The sequence below is a fragment of the Sylvia atricapilla genome, chromosome 2 (genome assembly GCF_009819655.1).
Source record: "Sylvia atricapilla isolate bSylAtr1 chromosome 2, bSylAtr1.pri, whole genome shotgun sequence".
NCBI lineage: Eukaryota > Metazoa > Chordata > Aves > Passeriformes > Sylviidae > Sylvia > Sylvia atricapilla.
Window position 1 is genome coordinate 80,583,827 of NC_089141.1, and position 19,442 is coordinate 80,603,268.

The 19,442-nt window shown below is 40.7% G+C and overlaps 1 protein-coding gene and 1 long non-coding RNA gene across 3 annotated transcripts in view; both read left to right on the plus strand.

The window, feature by feature from the left end:
- Positions 1-19,442, plus strand: part of DHRSX (dehydrogenase/reductase X-linked) — a 163,910-nt gene that overhangs the window by 15,574 nt on the left and 128,894 nt on the right. The gene's annotated exons all lie outside the window — the stretch shown is intronic.
- Positions 15,886-19,179, plus strand: LOC136374459 (uncharacterized). The gene is made up of 3 exons (XR_010745905.1): positions 15,886-16,289; positions 18,082-18,148; positions 18,575-19,179. It is a non-coding gene; the product is annotated as an uncharacterized lncRNA (long non-coding RNA).

Here is a 19,442-nt window from a genome sequence, read left to right on the forward strand (position 1 = left end):
ATGCACAGTTCCTTTTATGGGTCATGGTGCAGTTTGGTGTGAGTTTGTGCTCTGGGATGCACTCAGTGGTTTGGCACCAAATAAAAGTTTCTTGAGCACACAGCAGAATTTACATGAACAAAAGGAATTTAATAACAAATGTGAAAAATGCAGTTGCTTTACTTATGGGAACAGATAGGAAGTGGGTCAGGGAAAATACTGACATTTTATCAAGAGTCTCCAATTCCTGTCCAAAATCCTAATAGCATTTAAAAATGCTAAATTACTAACCTTCCTGTAGTCTGACATTTTAGAACTCTGTAAAACAATTGTTTTACACACATTTTGGTGTTCACATGCTGCTGGCAATGAGCTCTGTTAACTTCAAAGAGCTCCTGCACTCCCAAATGGCCAGGAAAGAGTTCTCATTAATGAGGTATTGGACAAGAAGGGAGATTCAAGCTCTTAATGTGAGCTGGCCTCCAGCCTGTTGGAGTGTGGGCTGAAGGGACTGTTTCTGGATGATATTTTGACACATTGATCTACATAGATAAATATTTACGTACAGTCCAAGAACATGCCACTGATTGTAAATCTGGCTGGTCCCAAGAGAGCGAGTGCTGTGGTGAGAAGGCCAGTCTTGTGGATGAGTGGAGCATGTATCCTTTCTAGTCCCTCATTCTAAGCCCCACTTTATTCCCTGTGTAGGCAGCAAGTACGTTGGTGCTGCTCTTTGCTGTGTTGTTTGCTGTATGCCTCTTGTTTTCCAAGTGTAAGAATAGGAGAACGTGACCGGCATGTTTTCAGGCATTGGTGAGTGCAGGCAGAAGTTCACCTGCGCTGTTTGTGGGTTTGCACTTGCAGTGGGCTGAGGATAACACAGTGTTTACCCCATGGTATTGAGAATGGGAGACTAGCATTGCTGCTCAGAGATTCCTGTGTACCTGCTCAGAGAAATGAAGTGAGAAAAGCACAACGTTGTGCATGTTGTATGTAGAGGTATGACTCAATGCCCAAGTGGGCTTAAAGTGCTCACATGAACAAGTTCTGCTGTGGTCTTGCAGACAAATCACCTTGCGCATGCTCTGCTCACCCCACCCCACCTCCCCTTCGTCAATGTTCACAAAGATTTCACAGTTCTTTTTGGAGAGATAAATTCAGTGATAATACGTGAAACTGTTTGTCAGTTGTTAAGACCATTGCAATATGCTTTTTGTGCCTTTTTTTGGCAATGTATGCTAGAGCTGATGGAAGATAATGTTCTTATTTTATCCCAAAAAACAACTCTTCCCTGCAGTGAGGAGATCAGCTCAGTCTGCAAAGTTGATCTGTTGGCTGCACTTCTGCCTTTTCTCTAGGCTGTTTAGGAAAGTTGCCGTGCTCCGCAGAGGGAAAAACAGATTCCTCCAGAGTGTTTTCCCTGTGTTTTTGTGTTGCTGGGGCTGCTTTCTGGTCTGCACATGCCTGAAGAAAAAGGATGAGCCAGGGCTTTTGCCATGGTTCTGCTTCTTCCCTGGGCTGATTGGCCACCCGTAGAAGAAGATGGTGCAGAAGGTGACACTGCCGGGTAATAAGTTTGCAAACACCAGGACTACAAAATTATTTGTTCATTTTATATTTATATTTAGGCTAAGATTAAAATGATACAAAATGTGGCCTTAAAAAGAGTCTACAGAGTCTACTTGATTTAGGTGTCTAAATACAGATTTAGGGACCTTATTTCCAAAAGCAATCCATTTTGCATGCTTTGCCTTCAGACCCTCTAAAAATGCCAGCATCACAATTGTGTCTCTTTTAGTATCTTTAAAATAATGGTATTTTGGGGTGGACTGTATGAAATTGCAAACCACAACTTTTTATTTTACATGTGTCTATTTTGTCTTCTGTTATGCCTCAAAGGTTAGTATCCATAGAATTACTCTGTCTAAAAAAAGCTGTCAGAACACTTCAAATCCCAAATGTAGGTGAGGTTCAAAAGTAAGAGAAATACTCTGCCCCACAATTCATAAGACATATGGTTTAATTATTCTGTTGTTGAAAGAGGCAATTGTGATTGCATTATGCCCAAATATGGGAGAATGTGAAGTGTAAATATTTACATTTTTAGGTAAAATTCGGAGTAAAAATAATAAATGTAAGCACCTCATTTTGTCCCTTCCGTGCATCATGGCAATATGGAACCAGACCCATGGTATTTCAGTTAGGGTACAAGTGAAAGAGCAACCCTCTTTTACTGAGTCATTATTCTGCTTGTGAGATGTTTCAGTTTTGATGATTTATTTGTAACAAGCATAAAACAAACAGTTTCAGCAGGTGTAAATAAACATTTCTATTGCATGGATCTTTCTTCCTCACTAAACAGGAACTTACAGTCCTTTGTTAATGCAGAGCAAAGGAAAGGAGGCAAGTGGGGGTACACTATTATAGGTGGAAGGTTGGGTCTTTGCTTTTTGCTCATGCAGCTGGAGCAGTGATAGATTTCAGAGCCAAGTGATGGATTCCATCTGTGCGTTTGAGTCAAACGATGGGCAGATGGTATCTTTGCAAAGGATATATGGTCTTTGTCTTCAAGTCAGCACTCTGCCAGGCAATGCCTGGTTGTGCAAATTCAAACTTCTGCAGTCTCTTAATCTCTGCAGTTTTGGGGCTATTTGGCCTAAGATCTTGTTTAGGTGATAGAGCAAACTCTGTTAGCTTTAGGATCTCTGGTGCTAATGATGAGATGCTGCAACTCAAGAAAATGAGCTAGAAAATTCAATTATTCCTTTGCATCATAAGAAGGGTTGCTTAACCAAATTCCACTCAGCCACACTTCAGCTAAAGGCACTGGAGGTTGTAGAAACTCAGCTGAGGAATATAAGAGTTTTACCAACAGGGTAATTGGGTAGATTGAGGTCTTGAGTCACGCACGACCTTGTGTGGACTCTATCATGAGACTGCCTGTGTAGGACAAATTGCACAACCAGAAGTCTTGTTTGGTTGAGATGTGGGTGCTGAAGCAGCCTCCTAACATTTGGCATGCCAAGAAGGCAGGTGGAAGTAGTCAAGGGCGCCATGATGTTATTTTTTGTAGTATCTAAGTAGTAAGTCAATTTTTTTAGACCATGTAGGTACTGTCCCACCACAAATGCTTTACTTGGAGCTCCCTTGCACAGTGCTGGAGTAGTGTTGAAGTTCCAAGAACACTGATGTGTGATTCTTGATTCAGCTCAGTTGTGGTAAAACCTTTAATGCATTGAAAAAGTGCATTCTTAGGAAATACTTCAGTATCCGTGTCTGTAAGATGATGCACCTTGCCTTGCAGACAGGGCAGGATTCATGCAGTTAGGGGTAAAAATGTTACATGGACACACGCATGCAGTCCTCTCCTGATCACAGAAACTGTCGCCTGTCATTTTCAAGCACTCCATCCTCAAAGTTTCTAAATTACAGATGTCATTAGAGACAGTGATTTTTGACTTTATCGTACTGTATGAATTACTGCATTAAAGATGCAGCTATGGTGGAATATAGCAAGATTCAAATGGGCACATTGCCAGCAAGGAAAGAAAATATTTGAGAGCTGTGATTCCCAAAGCAGATAGCCAAAAAAGCAGGGAAGTTTTGCTTCACATCAGGATTGTTTTTAAGAAAAAGAAAGTGAAATAGTTTTGTAATAAAATAATGACATTTGTTTTCGTTTCATCGTATTTGTGCTCTGCTAGGAGAACTTTGATACTTCACAGAACATTCATTGGGCAAGGAAATGTCCCCATCCTACCCTATATCCTCTGAGTTATATAAAGCTGAGTTAGAGTGCTTGGCTCTGACACACTTCTGCTTTTTGTTGTATGCCTGTTTTCTGCCAGAGTATGCTTTCTGGGATATGGATGTTTTGCTGTCTGAGGGAATGCCTAACCATGATTGCTAATATTGCTTAATATTTTAAGTTAGCCTGGAGAGGTAAAGAAGTAAAGGAAAATTGGACCAAAAGAATGCACTGATCTTGTTTCTGAAGAAGGAGTTGGAGGGAACAGTTGAAACGTTCCTTTTTTTTTTTTTCTTGTTGACACATTGGTTACACTGGTAATATGGTTGATATAAGTAGTTTTTTTCTTGTGGACACATTGGTTACACTGGTAACATGGTTGATATAAGTAAACACCTGGTTGGTAAGCTCTGCACTGAGTGCAGATGTGAACTGATCTGAATTCACTGGCGTGAGGAAAGGAAGTCACGCCAAATCAAAGCAAAGCTCTGCCACCTCCTGACCTCGCATCTCATGCTGGTGTTTCTCTTGTGTACAAACCAGGGACTGAAGTTAATGAACCTTATGAGTGTTCAATGAATTTGGGATTAAACTTTTAATCTGCTATGCTGCAGGCAAAGGTTTGATTCCCAGCTCCGGCTGCCCAGGTGTGATGTGCTGCAGCAGGAGGCAGGTGATACTCCATGTTAGCCATTTGTACTGAAACTGCTCCTGAGGGCCCCAAGGCCATGTTTCACACAAAGCCAACCCACTTGGTATACTCTGTTCTAGGAAGGATATTTTTAAAACAGAAACAGATAGTTCTGTATAACAGTATTTTTTAACAAGAGTGTCAACCAGTCCTGACTAAGGAAATTACAGACGAGTTGGAGTCAGACCTCATTCTTTAAAAAAAGTTCAGTGGTACCACTGCAAATGGCTTATAAAGTCTGCAACAATCTAAGAATTACACAGAATAAATGGACTTTAAACAAAATGTTACTGGCACTACACTTTCTGCAGACGAGAACTGATACAGTGATGACTTTGCAATTTTTTTTTACTGGATGTATCCCAATGAGCAGAGTGTCTGCAGAGCAGTAACTATTGTCTTTATGGCAATTGGATATAACCTCAGTAACAGGAAATGGGACATTTGTGCTATGAAACGCTTCTTATAGCTGAGGTACAAGGACTTCTGGGACATATTTTTCAAAATAAAATCTTGTTAATGAATAAAGTCATCCAGGTGAATACGGATATCACCTAGTCTGCTGGCTGGAGTGTATTCATGCTAATTAATACCAATGCCTATATATACGAGTCTTAGTTGTGCATTCCTAATTGGAATTGCTGCATTGCATGGTGTATAATTTTAACATTAAACTGTCTGCTGAAAATTAGTAGGAAAAAGGTCAAGAAATGCAAAATCCATGTTCTTTCGATGATGCTGTACTTCCTAATTATATGATACAGATATTTGAAGAGCAACTAATTTGAGCCAGAAGCAAGTGTCAAGAACTGCAAATGCTGCCATTAGTAGTGCCTAGTAGGTGCTAGCAGAGTTCTTTGCACATGGTTGTAGGCATGTATTCTTCCTGTGGTCGTCATGGATTCCTTTTTTGTGTCAATCTATTAAAGACATTATGCGTAGTCATCCAGCACTCCAAGGAGGAAAGGGATATTTGAAGATACAGGAAAGAGGATGTCAAACAACAAAATAGGTCGGCATTGTTGAGGCCTGGATTTCAGCTTGAGCATGGCCCTGTTATGGTTGTACTACAGTGGCATATGGACTTACTAGTTTATGCTCTAATATAATGACCTTTATTGGGATTTTTGCTATTAACTGTATCTTCTATCCATCTCTTCCACATCAATTTTCAGAGTGATTTTTTTTCTCAATATTTACTCATTACTACTAGTCATAAAATATTGTAGTGAGGCACAAGTGAAAACCATGATTTTTCCCACTCTTCTTATCCAGTTATCAAAGTATTTGTTTTCTTCCCTAAAGAAGAAAAAACATATTCACACCCACATATGTATACAGAAAATGATTGCAGTTTAGCAATGTAGTCCAGTTTTTTCAGTCCGGATTCTTCCAAGCCCCACCGTTTGGTGTAAAGAGCAAAGTCATCTTTGCAAGTTTGGTCTGGCTGTTGTTTTTCTGAGGGCTGTGGGGACAGGGACCGAGGCTGGGTGGCTCAGTGGGCAGAGTGTGTCTGGCTGTTCTGCCAGCAGCCTCTCTGCAGGCATGATCTATTCCTTGCAAAGGCATCAGGATCTGTGTTGAAATGGCTTTGCAGCGTGCTCCTCTGGCTTGGCAGGGGAGATGCTGAGACCTCTTCTTCCTGCCCAGTCCCTGACACTTGCAACTACAAAAAAGACTGAGTAAATAAAGAGCTGGCAAAGTTCCTGTGCTCCCTAGAGAAATCTCACTGCTGTTGAAGGAGTGTAGGTGATGGCATCCTGGTGAGTTGTTCTGGATGTCCTCTTTGTTCTGAAAGTGCTCCCATTTGCCTCAGGTTTGACTGCAGCTACTGTTTTTTAACTTGAACGCTTCTCTCCTCCTGGATAAACCTGCATGGGGCTGGCTGTGCTGGTGTACTCCATGCTGAGCAAAGCACTCCCCTGTAAAGTTACCACAAAGATTAGCAGGGCAACACTCGCAGAACAGCTTATTTGGTAAGATAATGTTTTCTGTTTCCTCAAGTGAAACATGGAATGCTGATAACTGCCTGAAGCAGAGTTGGGGTTTTTGCTGGGCCAGCAGCACTGGTCACAGAGTGCATGAGGACAGAGACATGTTGGCCAGATGTCTTAGAATGCCTTGTGAGAGAGGTAGTACTGTGGCTGAAATGAAGATAGCGTGACCCTCAGCACTGCTGGACTTTCTGTATGGATAGTTGCAAAGCTTCAAGTGTGATAACAAAAGAAACGCTGATGCAAGCGCTGCAGTAGCTGCTGATGCGGCTTGCAGAGTTGGCAGGGGCTCACTTTTTCTCTTCTTGCAAGGAACTGTTCACCTTTTACCTTCTGTATTACCAACATTTTATCCTGGGAGAGGTTCTAACTGGTGGCAAAGCCCCACCAGAGAACTGAGTGTGAGTGGCCTGGCTGTTTACACCACGTGTTACAGGGGCCCGATGGAGATACAAGGCTGGAGAGTGGAATAGAAATTGCATTTTAGGGTCATATCCTTCAAATCACCTAGAAGTCAGTGCACAGTGTAAGACACATGCATTTCAAATGCCTTGTGTATTTATGGAAAAAGGCCTAGAGAGAAAAGTATTGGAAACAGCAGAGAGCTGCCAAACAAGCCAGTGCAAGCTCTTTTATTCCTCAAGCTCTTTTTTCCCCTCCCCTTGATATGTTTGAATTGCCAAGTTTCTTTATGCTTCTTAAAAAGAAAACTTCATTGAAATTTTTTTAATTATTTAACACCCAACAGAAATTAAACACATCTATAACTTTTTGCTGTTTAGTGTGAGGTGGAACAAAAGTGCTATCTATTGGCTTAGAATCATAGGATCACTTAGGTTGGAAGAGACCTACAAGATCATCAAGTCCAAACATAAACCCAGCACCACCATGTTCACCAGCAAACCCTACCTCTCTAAGTGCCACATCCCCATTTTGAACACTTCTCTGGGCATCCTGTTCCAATGCCTTTGCTGTTTCAGTGAAGAAACTGATACGTAATATGTATTCCTACAAGTACAATACAATTTTCCCAATATGTAATTTAAACTTACTCTGACAAAATGTCAGGCCATTTTATCTGGACCTGTCACTGTTACCTGACTAGACAAGGTCCTTCCTTTGAGAGGTAGCTCCAGGTATCAACTTTACTGGAAATTTATTATCAGCTTGGCATGATGAAAATAGGACTGTAAGGTCTGTTACAGTAAATAAAGTATTTTGGGTTTTCTTGTTCTTAGAAAAGAGAAAGGGGTTATGCCTTGAAAAATATTTCACACCGAATTGTCTGTTGCAGAGCCCTAGCATTTGAGCTAAATCCTCTGGTCAGGTGGAAAAAAATGCAGGCGTGAAGCCTGTTTATGCTATCAGTGTTGCCTGAAAATTGCTGGTAGTTCTGGCTGATGTCCTGAGAAGGACTGATGGGATGCACTATGATGTATCACCCTGTTTGAACACCTAGTTGAAGAGTGAGGTTGTAAAGTCGCTCTGCAGAAGGACTAGTATAATTCCTGTAGCTGTCACCTCCCTTCCTGGAAGCAGAGTGGTTGGAAGGTGTTTGTCAACACAAATGTATATTTCTATATGAAAGGAGCTAATCCCTTAAAATTTTGGGAAGATATTTATAGAAGATAATTAAATGTAGGAACAAAAATAGGATGTTTGTGTCATACGCCTGGAGCATTATCAATAATGGGACTTATTTTGTGAGTAGTTGCGCATTTCTTCAGAGGAGCATGTGATGCTCTCTAATTGAAATATTAATAGCAGATAATGACACTGTGGAATGATGGCCTCTTAAATGGAGACATTCTTTAACAGCTTTTAATCTGTGTGGTAACTGCATATTAAAAATCTTTGACAATTTCGATGAAGAGCAATTATAGAGCATGCACAGTAGCTGTTCCTCTAAGTTAACTAATTGCCTAAGTCTCATGAATCTGCACTAGATTAATGGACTATGAAATTTCATTCAAAATTAAGTTTTTCACTGAAGAATAAAAACATCTAATTAAAAAAGATCTTTCAAAACAATTACCTGTCTTTATTTCAAAGTAGTTGTTTGCCTATGAAAACTTCGGTGCATATTTATGAGGAACAAGGAAGATAAAAATTGAAAGAAAATCCATGAGTTTGAGACCACTCCAGCATGCATTGAGAAAGAGGATTTTGAAAAGAAAACAGTTTTTTCCTAGTAAAGGACTGTTATGAGAGAATTAGGAAATTATATATATCGTATAGTCTAGACTTTTCTGTACTTGCACATTCCTACTCCATGTGAAACCCCTGACCTGCTTGTGTTATCAAAGAAGAGAAAAAATGAATAAAATTCCATATTTGGAACAAAAATGTTACAGCTGTCTTGAAGACAAAATATGTGCATGCTCTTTGTACTTTCTCATTCCAAGTTAAAACTGATTTTTAAGTAGTTCTGAGTATGAAATTGAGCTCCATCCAGAGGCTCAGAGGGCTTCAGTAACTATCTTACAAAATATAAACTAAAAAACCCTGCAAAGTTCTGTTCCATCATGGATTTTTGCTGCTGGAGGTTGGGTGGTGGCCCAGGGCAGGTGGCATGTGGCAGCAGAGGTTGGGCAGCCTGGTGCAGCTGGGACATCAAGCTGGGGCACTGCTCTGCATGGGCAGCAGCTCTGGGGCTGTGCAGCTGTGAGTGTCCACCTCGCTGGCTTGCTCTGCTTCCGCACAGGCCACGTGAGCCTCACTTTCCTTGGGGCCACTGCTTTGGGTTGTACACTAAGAGGTGGACAGGCACCTCTAGGAGTGACATCCCCACACAGCTTCTGGCACTGACTCTTCACCAGGCACCAGCCAGACAAAGAAATAAATGTGCTGGCCAGGGGTGGGGTTGAAGCATGTGGACACAGGGCAGAGAGGGAGAGGAAGGGATGTTGAGACTATTTGCCATGTTTTTATTAAGTCAGTAGCATCTGAGGTTAATCTCACAGTAATGTCAATGCTGTAATGGCTTCTGATCATTAGTCGCTTCAAACATTTTTAATAATATGGAAATGTGCTTTTAACATTTTGTGTTTTAATAAATTGCAGGTATCTCAGGGAAATTTTTTAGTACTGATTGGTTTATGGGCTATGTTTCCTGTCAACTAGATTTTTCCCAATATTCTCTAGTCACCTTGTACCTCTCTTCCTGATTCTAATTACTAGAGCTTTGTATATGATAACAAGCACTTCAGTTCACAAGTGATTGCAACGTTTTGAAGTGAACTACTCCAGAAACTTTCAATTACCTTTTAAATTCTGTATACCAACTCGTGACTTCTGCTTACTTATTTGATGAAAATACTGTTACCCTGAAGCCGTGGGAAGCAGAGGGGACTGTTTGAGTGGCAGCAGAGCATTTTTGTTGGCTGGAAGAAACAGATCTGAATGTGACCTTCAGCTGGATGCTCTTAAGCTTGATTGGGATATGGAAATTACATTCTCTGTCTCTGGGAAGAGACGAGATGCAGTTTAAACTACTCTTAATGATCTTTCCAATGTTTTTTTTGGTTGTTGTTTTATGTTTTTTTTTTTCTTCACACACACCCTCCTCACATTCCCAGAATATAATACAATATAGTAAGGGAATATTTAACGAATTGACTTTCCAAATGTATTGGTTGCTCAATGGTATCTCTCCGTCTGTGTTGTGAGCAAGATGGAATGATTAATTCAATATTTTAATAGCATGTGGTCAGAAAAAGAGATGTTGGAATTCACAAGCAGTAAAAGCAGAAGCTGTAAAGATGACGTTAAGGATACAATATATCCTGTACTATCTAGGAATATGATGATACTGTCAATACTGTCATGAAAATAAAAATAAAATATTTTGTCTTTTGAAAGGTATAGGTCATAGTGAAAATCATAAATTGTTTTCTGTTGAATTTTTAATTCCTCTGATGAGATGCTAAAATGCAGGTAGTAATATTTAGTTTTTGATTTGGATTTCCAGTTTGACCATAAGTAGATCAGTCTTTCCAGTTTGACCATAAGTAATGAGATCACTCTTTGCTTCAGTTTCTGCATATGAAAGTCCTGATGAATCATAAAATCATGGAATCATTTAGGTTGGAAAATTCTAACAGTTAACCCACACTGCCAAGTCCATGACCAACCGGTATCCCTAAGTGCCACATCTACATGTCATTTAAAAACCTCCAGGAGTGGTGACTCAACCACTTCCCTGGACAGCCTGTTCCAATGCTTGATAACTCTTTCAGGGAAGAAATTTTTTTCCAGTATCCAATCTAAACCCACTCTGGCATAGCTTAAGGCCATTTCCTCTTGTCCTGTCACTTATTACATGACAAAAAAGATCTACCCTCTCCTTGCTAAATCGCCTTTCACGTAGTTATAGAAAGCAATAAGGTCACCCCTGAATCTCCTTCAGGATAAGCACCCTCAGCTCCTTCAGCTGCTCCTCATACAGCTTGTGCTCCAGACTCTTCATCAGCTCCATTACCCTTCTCTGGACATGCTGCAGCCCCTCAGGGTCTTTATTGTCATGAGGGGTCAGAACTGACCGCAGGATTTGAGGTGTGACCTCACCAGTGCTGAGCACAGGGACACAGTCACTTGCCTGGTCTTGCTGGCCACACTACTGCTGATACAGGCCAGGATGCCATTGGCTTTCTTGGCCACCTGGGCACACACTGGCTCATGCTCAGCTGCTGTCAACCAAGACCCACAGCTCTTTTCTGCTGGGCAGCTTTCCAGCCACTCTGCCCCCCCAGCCTTTAGCACTGCTTGGGGTTGTTGTGAGCCAAACTCGGGACCTAGGAGCTGGCCTTATTGAATCTCATATCCTTTTCCTTGGCCCATCAATCCAGCTGGTCAAGCTCTCCCCATATAGGACCTTTCTGCCCTCCATCAGTTTGACACTCCTGCCCAACTTGGTGTCATCTGAGTACTGGATGAAGGTGGACTCGATCACTTCATCCAGACCATTGATAAAGATGTTAGACTGGACTGATGCCACTACCGAGCCCTGGGGAACCTGACTTGTTACTGGCTACCAGCTGGATGTAGCTCCATTCGCCACCACACCCTGGCCATGGCCATCCAGCCATGTTGTTACATGGCAAGCAGTACACCTGTCCAAGCCATGAGCAGCCAGTTTCTCCAGGAGAATGTTGGCTTTCAGCATTCTGAGTTTCAGCAGATGCTGAATATCTAACTTCCCACATTTTCTGAGCTTTGGGTGCTTCAAATGTTCTCCAGACTTGAAGGTTTATGATGGAACCTTTCTTCCATGCAGGGTGTGGGCACTTGCCTGCTTAGGTTTATTTCTACAGTATTTGGGATTAAGTCAAAGGTAGTAGCTGTTCTTTTCTTCTTCTCCTTTTTCTTTTCCTTCTTCTCCTTCTTCTCCTTTTTCTTCTTTTCCTTCTTCCCTTTCTTATCTTTCTTTTTTCTCTCCCCCTTTTCCTTCTCCTCCTCCTTCTTTCTTTTTCCTTTTATTTTCCTTTTCTTTTCTATTTTTTCTATTTTTTTCCCTTTTCCTTTTCCTTTTATATTCCTTTTCCTAACTCTGTTGTGAAATAACCATCATTTACAGTTTTCTGAAATAAGGTTTCTGCTCTGCAGTCAGTTATGACATTTACTCAGTCTGTAATGGAGTGACAGTAGCATCATGCTTTGCTGATTCATATTTTCTTCAGCATTTCAAACTCATCACCATTATCCTGGTTTTTGTCAAAGTTACAACTCAAATGCTAGTTTTTCACAGACATTAAAATTTTAAAAGTCAGGAATTCTGTGCTACATCTCATGCAGGGAAATATAGGATGTAGTCTTTCCAAGGGAAGGCCTTTGTTGAGATTACTCACATTCCATGTTGTTTGTTATTTATGGCTTCTTCACTGGATTTCTGAACATGATTTGGAAAAATACTACATGTATTTGGGACTTTAGTGAGTGGCAAAAGTGTCTTTGAATGTCAAATGTTTGATTAAAATAAACTTTATAGGAAAATAGCACTTGAAAATAGGGAATTGCACTTGAGAAGGCTTTTGTATGCTAGGGTATGTCTGAGAGCAAGGACTTGAAATGTTTTTTTTACATCCTGAGGGATGTAAAGCACTGTCAGATGCAGCTGCATCTACTCGCTAGCTGTTTGAGGAATATTGGAGCCTAGACAATCTTTGGTTCCTGGTAGAGAATGAAAAAAAATAATTCTAATGTCTCAAACTTTTTCAGGCTGAGAAAATGCATTCTGCAGCTACTAGACTATGCAGAGCTATTTCCATTACCCCTATTTAAATCTCCTGGGATAAGCCTCTTTTTCATCTCTCATTTCACAACAGGAAAAAAGTATAATTACATGATGACATGACTTGAAGAGCATTGGGAAGTTTTACATAAAATGACATTGCCCAAGGTATTGCAGAATTACATTTGCCCAGAGGGAGGGAGTATGGGAGTAAGCATCAGTAAATCTGTTCAAAATATAATCAGATGCTTTTTCTTGATTTAAAGATACACCTTTATATAACTTCCCTATCTTTAGTGTGACTGGAGTGAAAGAGAAGAAAGCCAAAGAGTAAGACTTAATAGGTAAATATATAAAAGGAATGAAAGATAAGCAGAGCAGAGAATAGAAATGGAAAAATCTCCTTCTCTATTCTTGTGATGTATATTCCTATGTAAAAAATGATATGGGTAAATGGAGCCTTTAGATATATGCATATGTAGGGAAGATTAGTTTCTTCTTGGAGCTAGCATTGTGTTTTTACTCCTGATATTTTTAACAAATCCAGTAATCTTTCATATGCAGGCTGTGTCTGTTCAGTATAGTGTAAGGAATTAGTGGGATTTCTTCATATTATTGCAACAACCATTCCGCCCTTATTTCACAAAACCCAACGTTGTATTTTTGTGAAGTGGATTTTCTGACTGAGGCTGGGACTGCTCACATGGATCACTGTTGCTGAGCTGAGCTAGTGCCATGCCTTGTCAGTGTCAGTGCTGTCCCCCACGCCTCTGCTGTCCAGCCTCATGGCAGCAGAGCCCTCCCTTCCAAGAGAAGGTGATGTTTCATGGCCTCATCCAAGTCCCCAGTTGGCTCTGTCCCAACACAGAATGATTGCACAGTGGAGCAAAACATGCCATATGTGGTGTAATGCCAGTGGGTAGTCAGGTGCCAGATATTTTTGCACAAGTTTGTCAAATAAAGGCTATCAGCCTGTATCTGAGTTAGTCCTTAAGACTAGTGTTTCTCCACAAAAACAAACGAACAAACAAACAAACAGGCATAAGCCAGAAATAGCAAGAACATATGAGACAAGGACTAGTGTGTGATGGCAGAAGTTGCTTAATGTCTGTTGGGAACTTGCAGAGCCATAATTTCACTAATATAATTTGTACTTGTAGATGTAAGGCAACTTTTCCATCTCTTGCTTCCTTCTCTATCACCCCACGCCCCTCCCAGGTTTGAAGTGCTCTCCTTTTCCTACACATTCAGTTGGGAACTTTACTCCCAAGAGCAGGTTGTGGGTAAACTTGGATTCCTGATGAATTTTTTAGCAGATTCTAATGCTGCACTGTGGTATTTTCCATCTGACTGATTTGTATAATGGTGTGTTCAATCTATCTATTTGGCACTCATTAAAAAAAAAATTCAAATATCTTATCTTCAGATGAATTTTGGCAAAAGGAACAAAGTACTAAGGAATGGCAAATGTGGCCAGAAGTGAGATTCACGACTCAGGAACTGCACCCTCTCATCTACTTTTGCTTTCTTTCACCTTAGGGCAGCTCTGTATTTGTTAGGATCAAATTTCCTGATATCTCTGTCAAAATCAGCCTGAACTTGTATTGTAAAAAGCTCAGATATATGCTTAATCAAACCCTTTTTCAATGCAGCCTTATTTCCCACTGTCTGGGAGAAAGGCAATTCAGAAATGTAAAAAAAAAATTCCCAAATTAAAAGTCCTCTTTAGTTTTCTCCATTCTCATCCTCCTCTTTCTTGGGGAATTTTCCCAAATTCTTGGGCAACAGCTAGGTTTTTGTCTGTGTATAATCAATGATCCTGATGCAGAAGGTCTACATGGGGTTTACTGGAGGAAGAGGTTCTTTGCAGACAGAATGAAGACAGCAGAAACCACTTTGGAGAATAATCATTTATATAATTTTTGAAACTCCAACTATCTTTTTCTCCATGCAGCCTTTCTGCCAAGTCTAGCAGCATCCTAGAGTCTAAGACTAACATTACTGAGCATCCTATCTGACAAATAAAACAAAAGCACTCAGGGTCCAGTCAAAAGATGTACGAAAATGCGTTTTCCCTTGGCTCTTGTAAGCAGCCAGGACTTCTTCACTTGCAAGCACACTAGTCATATGCTCTGAAAAACAGGGCACTGAAAATACATGTGCAAGTGAAGAGAAATTTTTTTTTTTTTTTACTACTTTGGCAATAGATGTAGCTTACTTTTCTAGCAGTCTGTGGATCAGTGCCTTGACTTACCCCATCAAACCATGATTGATTTGCATCTGTAAGTAGCTGTGCCAGTGTCCTCACTGGGGTCATTTTTTGGCCTTAAGGACAGTATTACCATGCAGAGATTTATGATTCAGGTGTATAAAATTGCTTAGAGCTGTATCTCTTTCACCTAAATACCTGCAGGTGGGGGGAAGGTGAAGAGAGGAGAAAGGAGAATGAAGCACTTGAAAATTACCTCATCTTGACCACAAAAACTTTTTCCTGTGTCTTATTTGAAAGTCTAACTCTTCCTTCTGCTTCCCCTTCCACACCCTGCTTTCTACACACACTTTTCTCTTTATCTGCATTTATGTTGTCTTTCCAAGAATCACTAGAAGAAATGCAGATAGGTGTGTCATGCAAATGAAATTTTTAGTGTAGCTTTCTACTCTCCTTCCCACTGTTGCTAGAGAGATCTTTGTACAGGTCTTGTATTTTTGAGTGCCAAAACATTTTGCTCTGAATAGCTGCCTATTTAGGGTATTGTTATTTTTCTTCAGTTAAAAATATTTCTTTCAGGACTGTAATGCTCACATCATAACTTTCATCTTGCTACTGCACCAGTTTCTCCTATGTATTTTCCAATATGTAGGGCCTTTTCTACTATAGTTAAGTCTTGCTGTGAATACTCATGCTCCAAACTTGTGATACGAGGCTGTAGTAATGCCTGTTGGTCTCTAATACCCAAGGCTCCACAGTGTGTTCATGCATTGAAAAAACAAGAGGAAAATGAGCCATTCTGCTCATTTGTAGGATGAGTTTCACATATGTTAAATGAGATATCTAGGAACAAGTCCTGTAATGGATTTTGGGAGCTTGTATCTCAGCCTTCTGTGAAGGGCTTGTCATCTTGCCTGCAAATGTTATCACTTCATCCCTATAAGCAAGCTGGCATGCTTATCAAAAAGCTAAACAAATGTTATAAATTTAGAGCAGCCTTAAGTTTGGTTGCTTTTTTTTTTAAGTTGTTTTCACTGGCAATTAAAAAAAAATCATTAGTCTGGCTCAGCAGATGTTTGCTGCAAACTCTGAAGAAATGTCACTTGTTCCCGTGTTGACAATGTTAGAAAGGGATGAGTACACACATTATCTCCTTAGTTGGATGAGCACTCTGCTTCTCTAGTTGGTGTATCTGCCAATTTCTCTGCTTTGGTGTGGTTTGCTGCACTTTGGCCGTTTGTCCAGGCTTTATGGATATGAGGTGCCTGGGCTGGAGTTACAGCGCTGGTTTGTTCCCAGGTATTCATGCAGCCCAGACAAATTGCTGTCGCTCTGTGGGAGCTCTGCTGTGTTGTGGAAATGTCCACCTCATGGGGCACAGGCTGTGCATGCATTCCCCTGAAATACAGGGCTGGAACTTCTGTGAGTTTCCAGAATTAGTAAATGTGAGTTGTTGTTTGTTGTTTCATTGGCATGCAGCATTTCAGTCTCTGTGTGTGTCTAAGTTAAACAAGAAACTTAGTCTTATGTTTTGCTGTGGTTTTGTGCAGTTGTTACCAGTTGTATTCCCTGTCAGTGGCTGCATGGGAGCCTTATTAAATTAGGTCTTTCCCTGGCTGCTGAAACTCTTCCAGCCATCTGACTGCTGCTGTTCCATTAATAGCACTTTGAGATACCTATGAGTTTGTAGGGCAAGGGACACATTTCCATGGTTTGGTTTCTCCTGCTGTTCTGGTTCTTCAACACCTTTCTCTTCCCATGAGTAACTCCTGAGCCAGCCTCTCTCCAATACCTGCATTTCCTCATGATTCTTAACAAAAGTTGGGAGGCTTGTCACCTTTCTGATGCAAAACTCCGGTTGTGTTTGGAAGCAGGTGCTGTCCCTGGACAGATAAATCTCCCTTACACAATGCATCCAGCCACTGAAGGCACACTGGACCTGTTTGCCGTGTGCCTGGGGATCTGCATGTGTGCATGGCAGTTGTTCATCAGCAGAAACCCCATGGCCTCAACTGCTGAAACCAGCAGGATGCCTTTTCACAGAAGGACTAGTCAGGCTGGTTGCCACCTACCTGGTTTCCAGCCTTAAAGGCCTTCAATCTTGATTGCATATTGATGTTCGTTAGGAAAGTGATTGGAAGGAGCAATGGCAGAAAAGATTTTGCTGTGCAAATTTGGGAAGACAATTTGCATTTGAAAAATCATCTGCAGAGGCTTAGGACAGGCTCGAGGCACACACAGTTTGTCTGGTTTATCTGTCAGGATTTGAGTACCTAAATTGTCTTCTGTTAGGATAGTCCTGGAATGACATTTGAATCCAGACCCTGTTCGCCTGGTTTCTGCCAAACCAGAATTTTATGGAGATGTTTCTGTAAGGCACACAAAAAAGGCTGTTGCTAAAAACTGCATGGGTTCCCCAGCAGTTTACTGATTGCCTCTCAGAGTGGAAAATGAATTATTTTTCTACATCTGCTTAATGGCTATAATCTCAACATCGCCACAGTATAAATCAGGGGAAAAGAGTTAGAATATTTTGCAATACTACTCAATAATTCTGTGGTTCACTGAGCTATTTGATTTCTTTAATCCATCTAGAAGAACTCGATTGTGCCTTGTCCTGTGGTGTTAGACAAGAACTGGAAATTACAGTTTGCCCTCTTTTTCTCACTCAGTGTTGCTATACAGGAATGGCTCCAAACTTGGATCTTGTTATTCAGTCATGAAACTAAATATTCATTGTTGATTCTTTTATTTTTTTCCATCTGCTCTTCTGCCAATTACCTTCAGGCCAAATATTTGCATGAGGAATGAATAAAGCCAAACTGTTGGGATTTGTCTGTAGGGATCTCTCCAGCACAAATACCACCAAAGTTCCTGCACTACGTGGCCAGTTCAGGAGGTTCAGGCAGGTCCCAGAATGGCACCTCACAGGTGGAGTCTGACCAACTTTCTGGATGTCTTCAGCTGTGCTCAAGTCTTGCCTGATAAGTACTGGTGACTGATTCAGGCAATTTAAATTCTACCCTTGGCCTTCAATGTCTTAAAAAGAAGGTTAGTGAGGAAATTAATATAAAGATATTCTATTTTATTGTCCACATGACCCATAATGTGCCACAATGCAGATGCTGGATTAGTAAGGTAGGAGATGGTACTTTGTAAAAATTTGATGCAATTTACTTTAAATAAAATTCTAATACTTTTTTCTTCCTTTTCTTTCTGTTTGGCCTCAAGCACAATGTGCTGTAAAGGTTTCAGAATACCAAAGCAACCTACTCTCAAGGGAAGCTCTTCGTCTGAAGTTTGCATTGTCTGTGTTCACATGGTGTATTTCTGCAAAAAAAGAGAAAGTTTAATGCTTTTCTTTTGATTTGGCTACTTCAATGACACTCATTCCTGCCTCAGAGATGAGCTTTTGTTGGCAGGAACTGGTCATTGGTATGGAATTGATCATTGATATGGGTCTGCAGACTGTCTGATTTCTCTGTGGTCTTGGCAGTTGCAGGGGAATCCTGACAGCTCTGTTTTAGAGTCCCTTGAAAATTGGTATTTTTTAAAATTACAGAATTTCCTTACATTCTTTGTAGTATTGAATTTGTGTGAGGATGTCTCCATACATGGAATTTATTTCTGATTAAGGAGAAGTATATTTAAAAGGAAAAGAATTATTTTTAAATAGCCTTATATCAGGATATAATAAACCTGCCCTGCCTTATTTTTCTTTTAGGGTAATCCACTTGCAAAGTAAACATGCTTATGTCACCCAAATGCCTTGGAATGCAGGCAGAAACTGCAGCTTGAGAGAAGCTTCTCTCAGACATTGGTGTGATGAAGGAGCACCTAAAGACTGCAGGCTGGTTTCTTTGGACACAAAAGGAAATTACCAGCTACTGCTTGGTATGGGGATTTCATTTGCACAGGGCTGTACCTTTCTCATGTCCCAGGGAGATATCACTGGCATTATACCTCTGAACTTGAGATCAGTATCTACCTCTTTACCAGGAGCAGAGGGAGAGAGAGAGCTGGGGTGGTTTAAATGAGATGCAAGAAATGCCATAGGGAACCTCTCTGAGCATTGCAAAGTTGGTGGGTCTCCACTGCCTCCTGCCTGATGGGCTGAGGCTCCAGCTGGACTCAGCTCAACCTCTTACACAAAATAAACCAGTATCTGCTGAAATCCAGTCTCAACACAGGTCTGCTTTGGAAATTTTGTGCAGGATATCATCATGGAAGTGGTGCTTTAACACTGAAAGTTGGGTGTACTGCAAACTCCATATGAGATTGGAGTTCTAGAGAGAACAGGGCACTTAGAAACTCCCTTTCACTGGAGATACCCCTATTTGATCTTTATCACTTTTGTTGACATAAATACTGGCTGTGTCTCATTTAAATGGGGATTCATTTTGCATTAAGATATCTGACTTGATGGAAACTGTACATTTTTTTTTAAATCAACAACAAGTAAGTATTAATTGAGGAGTTTGTTTTCTTCCTGTCCCCCTCCCCTCCCTGTTGCATTTCAGTTTTTCTCTTTGCATTTCCCATTGTGACTGAAGTGAATGGATAGACTGAGTTGTGCCATGCAGTGTTGTGTC